The following is an 8,297-nucleotide window of genomic DNA, read 5'->3' on the forward strand; positions in this document are numbered from 1 at the left end:
CCTCTAACCCTATTACAGGGGCTGAGACACTGGCTTACTGGTGCTCTTTCATGACGTCCCAAGGAGGGGTGTGTCACCTGAGTGGGTTGAGTTACTGATGTGATCTTCCTGTCTGGGTTGGCGCCCCCCCCTTTGGTTGTGCCGTGGCAGAGATCTTTGTGGGCTATACTCGGCCTTGTCTCAGGATGGTAAGTTGGTGGTTGAAGATATCCCTCTAGTGGTGTGGGGTTATATCCTTCCTGTTTGGGCCTGTCCGGGGGTATCATCGGATGGGGCCACAGTGTCTCCTGACCCCTCCTGTCTCAGCCTCCAGTATTTATGCTGCAGTAGTTTGTGTCGGGGGGGCTAGGGTCAGTCTGTTATATCTGGAGTACTTCTCCTGTCCTATCCGGTGTCCTGTGTGAATTTAAGTATGCTCTAATTCTCTCTTTCTCTCTTTCTTTCTCTCTCTCGGAGGACCTGAGCCCTAGGACCATGCCTCAGGACTACCTGGCATGATGACTCCTTGCTGTCCCCAGTCCACCTGGCCGTGCTGCTGCTCCAGTTTCAACTGTTCTGCCTGCGGCTATGGAACCCTGACCCTGTCAAGGACCATATCACCTCCACCCTACCTGACACCCTAGACCCACTCCAATTTGCTTACTGCCCAAATAGGTCCACAGACGACGCAATCGCAACCACACTGCACACTGCCCTAACCCATCTGGACAAGAAGAATACCTATGTGAGAATGCTGTTCATCGACTACAGCTCAGCATTTAACACCATAGTACCCTCCAAACTCGTCATCAAGCTCGAGACCCTGGGTCTCGACCCCGCCCTGTGCAACTGGGTACTGGACTTCCTGACGGGCCGCCCCCAGGTGATGTGGGTAGGTCACAACATCTCCACCCCGCTGATCCTTAACACTGGGGCCCCACAAGGGTGCGTTCTGAGCCCTCTCCTGTACTCCCTGTTCACCCACGACTGCGTGGCCATGCACGCCTCCAACTCAATCATCAAGTTTGCGGACGACACTACAGTGGTAGGCTTGATTACCAGCAACGACGAGACGGCCTACAGGGAGGAGGTGAGGGCCCTCGGAGTATATACCTACCCATGGTAACTATAGACCTACCCATGGTAACTATATACCTACCCATGGTAACTATAGACCTACCCATGGTAACTATAGACCTACCCATGGTAACTATAAACCTACCCATGGTAACTATATACCTACCCATGGTAACTATAGACCTACCCATGGTAACTATAAACCTACCTATGGTAACTATAGACCTACCCATGGTAACTATAGACCTACCCATGGTAACTATAGACCTACCCATGGTAACTATAAACCTACCCATGGTAACTATAGACCTACCCATGGTAACTATAGACCTACCCATGGTAACTATAGACCTACCCATGGTAACTATAGACCTACCCATGGTAACTATAGATCTACCCATGGTAACTATAGACCTACCCATGGTAACTATAGACCTACCCATGGTAACTGTATGCCTACCCATGGTACCTGTAGGCCTACCCATGGTAACTGTAAGCCTACCCATGGTAACTGTAGGCCTACCCATGGTAACTGTAGGCCTATCTATGATAACTTTTTGAATAACCTCCCACTTCTCTCCAAATGGTCCCTCTCCCATTCCTCACGAGTCTAAGTAAACACACTGTTATTTGGAGTGTTGGAGTGTTAAACCTGAATTTAGCCTCATCTGACAAAACACACTTCAGTTTATCCTTACTTAGACGTCAACCTCTCCTGTTACATACCGTTCATCTGATTCAGAGATGACCACGTCAACCTCTCCTGTTACATAGAGTTCATCTGATTCAGAGATGACCACGTCAACCTCTCCTGTTACATACCGTTCATCTGATTCAGAGATGACCAGGTTTAAAACCTGAGGCTCCTTTAAATTCTCTGTACCATTCTGTTTAATGTCACTTTGTTGTCACTTAGCGATATAATGTATCAATGTGTCAAAGCCCCTTTTAAGACTAAATTCATATTTGCAATGGCTGTACATGAACTGGAAATGATTCTGAGTGGCACAGAAAAGAAAAGTAGCAGATTCCACATGGATTTGACTGTTTATTTATTTTATTTTACCTTTATTTAAACCAGGTGGGCCTAGTTGAGAACAAGTTCTCATTTACAATTGCGCCCTGGCCAAGAATAAAGCAAAGCAGTTCGACACACAACAACGACACAGAGTTACACATGGAGTAAAACAAACATACAGTCAATAATACAGTAGAAGCAAGTCTAAATATGATGTGAGAAAATTAGGTGAGATAAGGGAGGTAAAAGGCAAAAAAAATGCCATGGTGGCAAAGTAAATACAATATAGCAAGTAAAACACTATCTGGAGATAGGCCGAATTGAAGTGATACCAAATTGGCACAAATGTCAAATGTATCATGAATCGTTTACTGTTATTTGGTGATTTACAGAAACAAAACAGTGTTTTGGGTTTATTTTGCTGTATAACCCATTCCTCACCATCTTATATACAGTTGAAGTCGGAAGTTTACATACACTTACAGTGCCTTGCGAAAGTATTCGGCCCCCTTGAACTTTGCAACCTTTTGCCACATTTCAGGCTTCAAACATAAAGATATAAAACTGTATTTTTTTGTGAAGAATCAACAACAAGTGGGACACAATCATGAAGTGGAACGACATTTATTGGATATTTCAAACTTTTTTAACAAATCAAAAACTGAAAAATTGGGCGTGCAAAATTATTCAGCCCCCCTTAAGTTAATACTTTGTAGCGCCACCTTTTGCTGCGATTACAGCTGTAAGTCGCTTCGGGTATGTCTCTATCAGTTTTGCACATCGAGAGACTGACATTTTTTCCCATTCCTCCTTGCAAAACAGCTCGAGCTCAGTGAGGTTGCATTTGTGAACAGCAGTTTTCAGTTCTTTCCACAGATTCTCGATTGGATTCAGGTCTGGACTTTGACTTGGCCATTCTAACACCTGGATATGTTTATTTTTGAACCATTCCATTGTAGATTTTGCTTTATGTTTTGGATCATTGTCTTGTTGGAAGACAAATCTCCGTCCCAGTCTCAGGTCTTTTGCAGACTCCATCAGGTTTTCTTCCAGAATGGTCCTGTATTTGGCTCCATCCATCTTCCCATCAATTTTAACTATCTTCCCTGTCCCTGCTGAAGAAAAGCAGGCCCAAACCATGATGCTGCCACCACCATGTTTGACAGTGGGTATGGTGTGTTCAGGGTGATGAGCTGTGTTGCTTTTACTCCAAACATAACATTTTGCATTGTTGCCAAAAAGTTCAATTTTGGTTTCATCTGACCAGAGCACCTTCTTCCACATGTTTGGTGTGTCTCCCAGGTGGCTTGTGGCAAACTTTAAACAACACTTTTTTATGGATATCTTTAAGAAATGGCTTTCTTCTTGCCACTCTTCCATAGGCCAGATTTGTGCAATATACGACTGATTGTTGTCCTATGGACAGAGTCTCCCACCTCAGCTGTAGATTTCTGCAGTTCATCCAGAGTGATCATGGGCCTCTTGGCTGCATCTCTGATCAGTCTTCTCCTTGTATGAGCTGAAAGTTTAGAGGGACAGCCAGGTCTTGGTAGATTTGCAGTGGTCTGATACTCCTTCCATTTCAATATTATCGCTTGCACAGTGCTCCTTGGGATGTTTAAACTTGGGAAATCTTTTTGTATCCAAATCCGGCTTTAAACTTCTTCACAACAGTATCTCGGACCTGCCTGGTGTGTTCCTTGTTCTTCATGCTCTCTGCGCTTTTAACGGACCTCTGAGACTATCACAGTGCAGGTGCATTTATACGGAGACTTGATTACACACAGGTGGATTGTATTTATCATCATTAGGTCAACATTGGATCATTCAGAGATCCTCACTGAACTTCTGGAGAGAGTTTGCTGCACTGAAAGTAAAGGGGCTGAATAATTTTGCACGCCCAATTTTTCAGTTTTTGATTTGTTAAAAAAGTTTGAAATATCCAATAAATGTTGTTCCACTTCATGATTGTGTCCCACTTGTTGTTGATTCTTCACAAAAAAATACAGTTTTATATATTTATGTTTGAAGCCTGAAATTTGGCAAAAGGTCGCAAAGTTCAAGGGGGCCGAATACTTTCGCAAGGCATTGTAGGTTGGAGTCATTAAAAATAGTTTTTCAACCACTCTACAAATGTCTTGTTAACAAACTATAGTTTTGGCGAGTTGGTTAGGACATCTACTTTGTGCATGACACAAGTCATTTTTCCAACAATTGTTGACAGACAGATTATTTAACTTATAATTCACTGTATCACAATTCCAGTGAGTCAGAATTTTACTACACTAAGTTGACTGTGCCTTTAAACAGTTTGGAAAATTCCAGAAAATGATGTCATAGCTTTAGAAGCTTCTGATAGGCTAATTGACATCATTGAGTCAATTGGAGGTGTACCTGTGGATGTATTTCAAGGCCTACCTTCAAACTCAGTGCCTCTTTGCTTGACATCATGGGAAAATCAAAAGAAATCAGCCATGACCTCAGAAAATAATTGTATACCTCCACAAGTCTGGTTCATCCTTGGGAGCAATTTCCAAATGCCTGATGGTACCACGTTCATCTGTACAAACAATAGTACGCAAGAATAAACACCATGGGACCACACAGCCGTCATACCGCTCAGGAAGGAGACACGTTCTGTGTCCTAGAGATGAACGTACTTTGGTGCGAAAGTGCAAATCAATTCCAGAACAACAGCAAAGGACCTTGTGAAGATGCTGGAGGAAACAGGTACAAAAGTATCTATATCCACAGTAAAACGAGTCCTATATTAACATAACCTGAAAGGTCGCTCAGCAAGGAAGAAGCCACTGCTTCAAAACTTCCATAAAAAAATCCAGACTACGGTTTGCAACTGCACATGGGGAGGAAGATTGTACTTTTTGGAGAAATGTCCTCTGGTCCGATGAAACAAAAATAGAACTGTTTGGCCATAATGACCATCGTTATGTTTGGAGGAAAAGGGGGGAAGCTTGCAAGCCAAAGAACGCCATCCCAACTGTGAAACACGGGGGTGGCAGCATCATGTTGTGGGGGTGCTTTGCTGCAGGAGAGACTGGTGCACTTCACAAAATAGATGTCATTATGAGGTAGAAAAAGTATGTAGATATATTGAAGCAACATCTCAAGACATCAGTCAGGAAGTTAAAGCTTGGTCGCAAATGGGTATTTCAAATGTACAACGTCCCCAAGATACTTCCAAAGTTGTGGCAAAATGGCTTAAGGACAACAAAATCAAGGTATTGGAGTGGCCATCATAAAGCCCTATAGAAAATCCTATAGAAAATGTGTGAGCAGAACTTAAAAAGCGAGTGCGAGCAAGGAGGCCTACAAACCTGACTCCGTTACACCAGCTCTGTCAGGAGGAATGGGCCAAAATTCACCCAACTTATTGTGGGAAGCTTGTGGAAGGCTACCCGAAACGTTTGACCCAAGTTAAACAATTTAAAGGCAATGCTACCAAATACTAATTGAGTGTATGTAAACTTCTGACCCACTGGAAATGTGATGAAAGAAATACAAGCTGAAATAAATCGTTCTCTGTTCTATTATTCTGACATTTCACATTCTTAAAATAAAGTGGTGATCTTAACTGACCTAAGACAGGGAATTTATACTAGGATTAAATGTCAGGAATTGTGAAAAACTGAGTTTAAATGTATTTGGCTGAGGTGTATGTAAACTTCAGACTTCAACTGTATCTTTCACTGTATTTCTCCTCCCCACTCTGTTATTGATTGGTGATTAAATATAAATTAGTTTACTGTCTTTGACTGTGTAGCAATGACTTTGTACTGTCATCTTCACCTCCTATCTCATTACATTTGGCCTCAAAGGGTTGGTCATCTCAACCTGTTCCTCAGCCTCATTAACAAGACCTTGAATGTTACCTCTATTCTTGTTCAAAATACTCGTAAGAGTTTTGACACAATGATGAGTGACAATGGTTGTTCCGGTTGGCCATTGCAAAGTGTTGGCAATGGGAACAGCAATGTTTCATTATACTGCATGACAGCGTGGATTGCCATGGAAACAGACATGTTTATTTATGCTGCATGACAATATGTATTGCCATGGAAACAGCATGATAATCCAAACATGTATTTTATTTGCCCCCCCCCCCCCCCTTTTTTTGGGGCAATTCTTAACTTTCTGGAGCTACCCAACATCACAACCACCATACAATTTAAGTCTCAAATTTGGTGGTTCAACAGCATTTATGATCTATGCCTTTATCAGTACAGTCATCTCCACAGTTAACTCAATTACCACAGACAACAGCATCACCATCAGTACAGTCATCTCCTACTAAAGCACTAGATCTACCCTTAACCACTCCTTCTTATAACTCAATTACCACAGACAACAGCATCACCATCAGTACAGTCATCTCCTACTAAAGCACTAGATCTACCCTTAACCACTCCTTCTTATAACTCAATTACCACAGACAACAGCACCGTACATGGCATCTTGCCTCACCACCTTCCTATCGCTGCCTACTCCTTCCCCTAGCTGCAGGACAACAGTACATGGCATCTTGCCTCACCACCTTCCTATCGCTGCCTACTCCTTCCCCTAGCTGCAGGACAACAGTACATGGGCAACTTCCTTCCAAAATGCCTGATCAGTCTTTTCATTGAGCTGCAAAACAGAATTACTCGAAGTAACAGCATGATCATAGAGGTCTCTGTGTCTGACCACTCCCTGACCACTCCCTGACAACTCCCTGACCACTGCCTGACCACTCCCTGACAACTCCCTGACCACTCCCTGACAACTCCCTGACCACTCCCTGACAACTCCCTGCCACTCCCTGACAACTCCCTGACCACTGCCTGACCACTCCCTGACAACTCCCTGACCACTCCCTGACCACTCCCTGACCACTCCCTGACAACTCCCTGACCACTCCCTGACCACTCCCTGACAACTCCCTGACCACTCCCTGACCACTCCCTGACCACTCCCTGACAACTCCCTGCCACTCCCTGACAACTCCCTGACCACTTCCTGACCACTCCCTGACAACTCCCTGACCACTGCCTGACCACTCCCTGACCACTCCCTGACAACTCCCTGACAACTCCCTTACCACTCCCTGACAACTCCCTGACCACTCCCTGACAACTCCCTGACCACTCCCTGACAACTCCCTGACAACTCCCTGACCACTCCCTGACCACTCCCTGACCACTCCCTAACCACTCCCTGACCACTCCCTGACAACTCCCTGACAACTCCCTGACCACTTCCTGACAACTCCCTGACAACTCCCTGACCACTCCCTGTTAACTCCCAGACAACTCCCTGACAACTCACTGACCACTCCCTGACAACTCCCTGACCACTTCCTGACAACTCCCTGACCACTCCCTGACAACTCCCTGACCACTGCCTGACCACTGCCTGACCACTCCCTGACAACTCCCTGACAACTCCCTGACCACTCCCTGACCACTCCCTGACCTAACCCTACTGCCTCCTCCCTTCTTCCCCTGACCACTCCCTGACCTAACCCTGCTACCTGCCCCCTTCTCCCCCTGACCACTCCCTGACCTAACCCTGCTGCCTGCCCCCTCCAGTCCCTCCACCAAAACCAGACCTCTGGGACCTAGGCCAGCAGCACTCCGTATTATTCAGAGCCCCATGAAATGACACCATATATAGATTCTACAAACTCCACTTTTACATTGGCACAAATAATATTTTTTTTCTCTATAATCCAACATGTAATACATATACAATGATTTGCATTGGGGGAATTTATTTGACCTTGGAACATGTTTTAAATCCCACATTTAACGCAAATGTCACTTAAAAAATGAACAAATAGTTATCATTGTTAATGTTTAGACAATTATTTTTCATACATTATGAATAAATACAGGTTAATTATACGTTTCTACTATTACGGGAGGGACTTTTATTTTAAAATCAGAAATTCCGTGAACTGGAAGTACTTTTTTAGTGTTGCTGACGAGACGCTGAGCTAGAACGGACCCATAGAGAAGGATAGAGACTCTAGTGGCCGAAAAGCCTATTTTAGCACAGGAAGCGCCGTTGAGAGCTTTCACCATGCTTCCGCCATCCATTTTTTAGGTAGTCAACCGGGTGGGTATTCCTCTGGGTTGTAGCCTCAGTGGGGCTACCCATGCTGTCACAGACTCTATAATGTCACAGATATAAAGATAAGACCTCTATCTATCTTTATGCACGAACC

The sequence above is a fragment of the Oncorhynchus mykiss genome, chromosome 28, assembly GCF_057628025.1.
Source record: "Oncorhynchus mykiss isolate SJ-2025 chromosome 28, ASM5762802v1, whole genome shotgun sequence".
In the NCBI taxonomy this organism is placed as follows: domain Eukaryota; kingdom Metazoa; phylum Chordata; class Actinopteri; order Salmoniformes; family Salmonidae; genus Oncorhynchus; species Oncorhynchus mykiss.